The following is an 8,773-nucleotide window of genomic DNA, read 5'->3' on the forward strand; positions in this document are numbered from 1 at the left end:
TATTATATCAGTCAGTCAGTCACATTTATTTATATAACACATTTATTAACTACAACGGTTGACCTAAGTGCTGATTATATTGCTAAACTCTAACACTTTCTCACTATATGTTGTTCTGACCAACAGTCCAATGTTTTGTAAATTTGTACCTGAATATGTGTGGGGAAGTTTTTTCCTACCAAAATTCAAATGATAAATGAAATGCTATATTAATGAAGATGAAGACTCCAGTCATAACAGTAACCTTATAAAAGCTGTTTTATTTTACATGGAGAGGGTCTCCTCACGGGGGCTGCCATTTTAGAATCACATGACCATTTGATTACTACTTGCTTAACCTCAGTAGCCACCCTGTTATTAGACACTTAGATAAAATGAATCCTGCCTGACTGAATTGTGAATTTCTAAAATGACATTGACAACTGAAAACTATTGCATTTGAATAATGCTGCATCCAAGCCGCTTGGTGTCAGTGTAACGCTGCGTTCAGTTCAACTCGGAAAGTCGGATTTTCCAACTTCCACTTGAAGTTGGAATTCCAACTTGGAAAGTCGTGCGGAAATTTGAAACTCCGAGATGCAGGTGCATGACGTCACACAAACATGTCGGCACCCAGGAAGATATACAAAATAAGTGATAAACTTTCTCTTTTAGTTAATAATATCGATAAATGAATCAACGTTCCTACATTACATGATATTAAAGCTTGTTTAACAAACGTTAGCAGAGACAGGTGTTCAAAACATGGTCAGTTATACTATCTTTTGAAAATCGTACACCTGTAGCACAAATGCTAGTGCTGCAGAGTTTTTATGAATTGGGTTGCTAGGAAACATACCTGGTAACAGTCCAACACCTGCTAAGCTAACGGGAGCATTACAGTTTTGTTTCCTTAAACCTCATCTTCTGAGCATCTGGTGATTGAATGCATTTATAGTCAGAGATCGGAGATATCAAGTAGGAATATCCCACATCCGACTTGAATGGAATGCAGCATTAGACCAAGATGACATATTAAAAAAATTACTGAGTGTACCTTTAAATATAACAAAAACACACATGAATACAAATAATCAATTCAATTATTATATCTTAAATTCTATAGTCTTCAGCCTCACCACAGACATAATACAGGCCCCTTTCTTCCTTTTACATGTAAATCAAATTTCATTATAGAGATATTTTGTATCACAGAACTCCATATTTGTTTAAAAGTATCAGTTCTCCCCTTCACAATATATATGATATTCTCAGCAGTACAATATGACAAAAGTTCATCCCACAATCGCTGTGGTGTTGGAGGATTATCAGATTTCCAAGATACCAATATACATTTTTAGCAGCTGTCATAGCCAATAAAACTATTTTCTGTGACAAAGGTGGGACTGGATAATATATCCATATCCCGCAAAAAAGCCACACTTGGGTCAATTTTAATGTCTTCGTGTAATATTTTATTAAGATGTTTATACATACTGTAGATGTCAGTTCATTCTCCAATCTATAAAGTCCAAGAACATGTGAAATACAGTTGGTCTGTATTCTCTTGGTTACATGTCAGGCACTTGGAAGGCATTGTAGGATAAATCTGATGCAATTAACAAAGATATTCACAAGGATTGACTGTGAATCTTTAAGCAACTTTTCCCATTTTTATCATTAAATCTTTTACCCAAATCTTTTTCCCATTTCTCCTCATTAACAGGGTGCTCCTGGCACAAATGTTTATTTATCAAGGAATACATGTTAAATAGGGTTGAATAGGGTTATGCCATAAAGGAGGGAACTTTGAGACCAGTGCAGTCTTGACAGGGAGCTCAGCAAACTGGGCGGCCATGACTAGGAGCTTTGGGACCAGGGCAGCCATGACGTGACAGGAAACTTTGGTGCAGCTATGAGAGGAACCTCTGGGTGGCCATAACAGGAACCTCTGGGTGGCCATGACAGTAACTTCTAGGGTAGTCATGACTGGAAAATTTGGTGCAGCTATGAGAGGAACCTCGGTTGGCCATGAAAGGAACATTTGTGTGGCTGTGACAGTTACTTCTGGGGCAGCCATGACAAGAAACTTTGGTACAGCTATGAGAGGAACCTCTGGGTAGCCATGAAAGGAACCTTTGGGTGGCTGTGACAGTAACTTCTAGGGTAGCCATGACAGGAAACTTTGGTGCAGCTATGAGAGGAACCTCTGGGTGCCCATGACAGGAACCTCTGGGAGGCTCTGACAGTAACTTCTAGGGTAGCCATGACAGGAAACTTTGGTGCAGCTATGAGAGGAACCTCTGGGTGCCCATGAGAGGAACCTCTGGGTGGCCGTGACAGTAACTTCTAGGGTAGCCATGACAGGAAACATTGGTGCAGCTATGAGAGGAACCTCTGGTTGGCCATGAAAGGAACCTTTGGGTGGCTGTGACAGGTACTTCTGGGGCAGCCATGAAAGGAAACTTTGGTGCAGCTATGAGAGGAACCTCTGGGTAGCCATGAAAGGAACCTTTGGGTGGCTGTGACAGTAACTTCTAGGGTAGCCATGACAGGAAACTTTGGTGCAGCTATGAGAGGAACCTCTGGGTGCCCATGACAGGAACCTCTGGGAGGCTCTGACAGTAACTTCTAGGGTAGCCATGACAGGAAACTTTGGTGCAGCTATGAGAGGAACCTCTGGGTGCCCATGAGAGGAACCTCTGGGTGGCTGTGACAGTAACTTCTAGGGTAGCCATGACAGGAAACTTTGGCGCGGCTATGAGAGGACCCTCTGGGTGGCCATGAAAGGAACCTTTGGGTGGCCGTGACAGGTACTTCTGGGGCAGCCATGAAAGGAAACTTTGGTGCAGCTATGAGAGGAACCTCTGGGTGGCTGTGACAGTAACTTCTAGGGTAGCCATGACAGGAGACGTTGGTGCGGCTATGAGAGGACCCTCTGGGTGGCCATGACAGGAACCTCTGGGTTGCCGTGACAGTTACTTCTGGGGCAGCCATGACAGGAAACTTTGGTGCAGCTGTAAGAGGAACCTCTGGGTGGTCATGAAAGGAACCTTTGGGTGGCCGTGACAGTAACTTCTGAGGTAGCCATGACAGGAAACTTTGGTGCAGCTCTGAGAGGAACTTTTGGGTGGCCGTGACAGTAACTTCTAGGGTAGCCAAAACAGGAAACTTTGGTGCAGCTATGAGAGGAACCTCTGTGTGGCCATGAAAGGTACCTTTGGGTGGCTCTGACAGTAAATTCTGGGGCAGCCATGACAGAAAGCTTTGATTCAGCTTTGAAAGGAACCTCTTTGGCATAGCTGTGACAGAAGTGTCAGATAACTAGCACAAAGATTTAGATCTTGGTCCGAATTGAATTGTCCTTCGACAATTCATGGACATGGAGCTCTGCAACCAGGGTGGCCATGAATGGGAATGATCCTTTGCCATGACTGGATTAATTTGGGCAGCTATGGAAGAAGCCTCTGGAGTGGCCATAACAGGACAGGAGCCTCTGAGGGAGCTATGAGAGGAATCTTTGGGCATCTGCAGCAGTGGCCTCTGGGATAATAATGACAGAAACCTTGCGGCCGTGGTAGGAATTTCTGGGGAGACCATAACAGGAGCCTCTAAGGCAGCTATGGCGGGAGCTCTGGGGCGGCCATAGCAGGAACCTCTGGGCAACTGTGGAAGGAACCTCTTTGGTGGCCATGATAGGGAGTTCTGGGCAGTCGTTCCAGGAACCTCTTTGGCAGCTATGAGAGGGAGCTCTGGGCAGCTGTGACAGATATTTCTTTGGTACCCATAACAGGAACTTCTGGAGTGGCATGGTGTGGAGATTTGGTGTGGCATCTTCCCCACAACTTATGAAGTGACCTGAAACGAATTATTAATTTTATTGGCACAGCTGGGGCCCTTGTTGTCCAGGATGGCCAGAGCCACTTCTATGGCTAGAAGAAAGATGTCAGTATCAGAAATGAATTTTACATTAATGGTCAATATTTGCCCCCTAGATTTCTACCTATATTTTTTAACCATTTAAAACAAAATGTCTTTTGCATTTATGTAAAATACATCAAATAACCAATTAATTAATACACATTTTTGAGATTGAGAATTTATTACTTCTTACCCTAAGAAATCAAACAAAATTAACTCATATTTTATGCTATAATAGGTGTAACAAAGACTAAAATAAAATACTAAGTGAATAAAAAGCGATTTTATCACAAGGGCATTTGTTTGCGCATTTCCATATTTTTATTTCGGGGACATTTTTGGTGGCATAACATGGTTTTCAAAATAAGGATTTAGGCTTGTACATAGTGTAAAACATTTGTAGTATGTGATTAACATTCATATAAGATGTTTTAAATTGAAGTGACTGAGTAAAGCCTGCTTACGATGCTGAAGTACTCCTCATGCAACGTCCTGAGTTTTGTGAATTTAAATTCGAAGTGCTCTAAATAGTGAACACACTAAGATACCTTCATGCCATCTGTCAAGCGGACCCCTTCGTAGATGGCTCCAAACCCTCCTTCTCCCAGCTTCTTGCCGATACAGTATCGGCACTTTTTTACTTTATAGTGAAAGTGAATGAGGACTGGGGTTGTCAAGCTCTACAATGATTGATGATACAAGCACCTTCAAATTAGTACATACGACATCTGTCCTGTTTTCTGAAGCCATTTGACATATTTGTATGAGGAAAAGACCACAAAAGTAATTATTCACTGAAAATCAAGATATCCGACCCTAACTCTCCTTGTTGAGTTCATGTGAGAAGTAGTGATGTCTGCTTCTTATAATTTCAAAGCAAATTATTGAAATGCTGACACATCGAGATGCGGACCACCCTGTAAGAGTTTATTTTGCGACGACAAATGGCTGACTGTACATTAGCCCTTACATAAATACTTACATTTCTGTTCCTTACACAAAACTAACAAATGGCTTCAGAAGACTTGAAATATAGCACATAATTTGAATGGACTATTTTAATGATCATTTTATGGTGCTATTTAGTCACTTTTGTCAGTCCTACAAAATTGGCCAGTATACTCTTAAAAATGTGGGGTTGGAACGACATTATGGTGAGTAAAAGATGACTTCTTTGTTTTTAAATTTTTGGGTGAAAGTTGATTACCTTTCCTGTAGCAGTTGGTGGGAAATTGTTGTTTCCTCTCACTGACACATGAGGGCAGCAGACATCTTTTCGTTTTCCATGACTCTCTAAACCCCGTATTGGCCACCTACTTTTGTTTGCCAGTTTCTGGTCTTATTGAAAAATAATTGTAGAATCTACACAAGCACCACAACTTTAATATTTTAAACATATTAAGACATACATCACAAGAAAATGTACTTTTTGAGGCATGAAAGCTCCAGAAAAGCACAATTTTCACTTTCAAAAGAAGCCTTAATATTCTTTACAGAAAGATATTCGATACAACAAATGATATTAAGACACACTTTATTTTTCAGACAACTATTTCCTGCATCATTGACTGTGTCCCTCCACCGTGAGGCCGTTACTGTACCAACAACATTGATTTACTGACCATCACATTCCCATCTACAATTACAGTTTTATAATGTCCTTCAAATAAATAAACTTTAAATTAGAGTAATAAAAATGTCAAAGTATTCTAAACAATTTCATCCATTGCCCTTTCAAAGCTTAGGAGACTTCAACTCAACAAGAATTCAAATTATGGAAGTATATTAAAGACAAATGCCTTTGAAAAAAATATGTTGAATTGCACTAATTAAAAAATAAACAAACACATTGCATTGACAGTGCTTGCATTTTTTAGGGATGGTTCATATGGTTGTATATTTAAGCTGTAAATATTTTAATAGAAAACATTTCACACAAAATTTCATCATTAAAAATTCAATAATAAATATTCACCTTCCAAAGTTCGGTTCTAAAATGTTCATTGAACATTGTGCATCAGCACTCTACTGCTTTTCCTGCAATGCCAGAATGTTCAAGACTGAATTGTTGTTAATACACATTCCTGGTCTTACTGGAAACGATTAATCAGTGCATGTTATTCCAAATAAAATAAATAAAAAGCATTTTTTTAACCATCAGGCAGAAAGATTCTGAGCATGCTGAGTAAAGGTTTCAGTAACATTTTCTATTGTAAGGAGCCCCTCAGAGGACAGGGCGAAATGTTTTTTTGTTGTTGTTGTTGTTGTTTTTTTTTTTTTTTCTGAAATAGTTTTGCATGCTCTCGCAATAAATGTACCATGATTTTATTACAGTAACCATATTTTAACCATGATATTTGTAGTGAAACCATAGTGACAATACAGGAAAACAAAACTATGGTGATAAAAATCATACTTTTGTAGGTATCATGATTTTACTGTAGTAATATTGTAGTAATCATGATTGTTGTGGGCTTTTTTATAATAATAATATATATATATATATATATATATATATATATATATATATATATATATATATATATATATATATACTGTATCCATGTACTGTAGTTTTACTATATATTAACCATTATAATTAGTGATTAATATAGTGGTTACTATAGTTTTACAACAAATACCATGGTATTTAAAGTGGTCATGTCATGAGGAATCACATTTTCTTTGATATTTTGACATATAAGAGGTCTTTGTACTATAAAAACATACTGTAAATTTCAGAAATCAAAACTTAATCCCCAATGCAATAAAAGCATTTATTGAAACCAAGCTGCAAAAACGCTTCGTTCTCTACTTCCGCGACTTCCCTACTTCACTAGAGGTACATTCATTACAGCTCAAAAACATTAACGCCTACTTTAACATCAACTCACCCTTGGCCACGCCCACTGGTGCTTCAGTTCGTAAACATAGAGAGAGGGACAGACAAGGCATACTGTGGCCTAACTATTCCTGAACACCAAAGGGGACCCATCTGGACTATTTTAAATTAATTTTTGTATTTAAACATGCACAGACAGACGTCTTTGACCGCTTGATACATAACCTGTGCCACTTTTAAAAGACGCGGCATCAAGTTACAACTCTGAAGAGGAGAAGCTACTGTCTGTCATTCAGCAGCTGCTTGTTACATTATAAAATAAACATGTGAATACTGTTTCATGTTGACTTCTGTGGAGCTCTCAGTTTCAAGTATCAGCAAAACCTTGAGCACATGGAATCAAAGCCGTTTCAGCCCATACAACCTCTGTGAACATCATATACCTTCATCTTCTATACAAACCCAGAGATGCCAGTATCATCCTGTTTCCATGACACCGTGTGAGGTATCCTCCGGTAAACCTTGTCCTCTATAGACTGGTTTTCACATACTTTTCCATTATTCTGTAATCATGTCGGAGGATGAAAGCGGGTTGTAGTGGGCGGTGTGAAATGTTCTGTCAAACGTCTCACACATTCGACAAGATAACACTGCATTCATTCTGCATGCCACTCATGCAACATTAAAGTGAAGGTACACATTCAATTCTGAGGAACTTCATCATCTTTAGTATATTATGAGAAAACGTGAAGTATATATGAGTCTTTCCTACTATGCAGTACACTTCAATCATATACGTCTTAATATATTGGATAACATTTTTTTTTCAATTTTCCAGGTTTTTTTAATTTTATTTTTTATCAAGTGTACATTGGGATGAATTTGTAACCATTTCACTACTTTGTTTTGAGTGGATGTTGTCTTTTTGCCATGGATGCTATTAAAAACATTAAAAACTGGCAATTTTTTAAGAAAAAAAATATCGATATTTTTATTGATAGAAGGATTCATTGAACTGAGGTTATATTGGGCTTGTAGGGGGCAATCCCTGCGGAAAACCAAAAAATATATATAATAATTACGCAATAAATTAATAACCACTTGCATGATCTGAACAAAATAGGTGCCATTTTAAAGCTTAGAATCTGGACTTTACAATGCATATAGCTGATCCTACCAATTATGAAATAATTCTTTTTTAATTTGCTGACAAATTAGAACTGTTTCGTTCTCATAATTTGAAAATTTGTTATCACAACAATTATATTCAGAGTTGGTAAAACCATAAAAAAGATGAGATAGTCATGTGTTATATATCATTGGAAAGGTCTCAATTAGTAAAATGCAATGAGTAAATTAGTTTCACTCAGAGGTCAAACTGCTGTGAGTTTTAGTGTATGAAATTCATATAATATAGACAATGACATATCGTAACCAAGCAAAATATCCCAATTCAAAAGAGCCCAAACACAACATAATATGAGTAGATCTTGAAATATTTAAGGAAACTTAATGTGCTCAACACACATTGAGTGTGTGTGTGTGTGTGTGTTTGTGAGCAGTGGCGGATTTAGGCATGGGCGACATCTTGTGGGGGGGCATCACGAGTGGGAGGCACCCCCCGGTCAACAACTTTGGGGGCGTGTTGAAGTGGGTTTCGACCAGGGCGCCATAAAAGCTAGAACCACTACTGTATGTGAATGTGTGTCTGTGAGTTGTGTGTTTGTTTGTGTTTTTTGTGAGTGTGTGTGTTTGTGAGTGTGTGTCTATGTTTATTGTGTTTTTGCGAGTGTGTGTTTTTGTGAGTGTGTGTGTTTTTGTGTGTGTCTGTGTTTGTGTGTTTTTGTGAGTGTGTGTGTGTTTTTGTGAGTGTGTGTCTGTGTTTGTTTTTGTGAGTGTGTGTTTGTGAGTGTGTGTGTTTTTGTGAGTGTGTGTCTGTGTTTGTGTGTGTTTTTGTGAGTGTGTGTGTTTGTGAGTGTGTGTCTGTGTTTGTGTGTTTTTGTGAGTGTGTGTGTTTTTGTGAGTGTGTGT

Source organism: Myxocyprinus asiaticus, chromosome 7, assembly GCF_019703515.2.
Source record: "Myxocyprinus asiaticus isolate MX2 ecotype Aquarium Trade chromosome 7, UBuf_Myxa_2, whole genome shotgun sequence".
NCBI classification, from domain to species: domain Eukaryota; kingdom Metazoa; phylum Chordata; class Actinopteri; order Cypriniformes; family Catostomidae; genus Myxocyprinus; species Myxocyprinus asiaticus.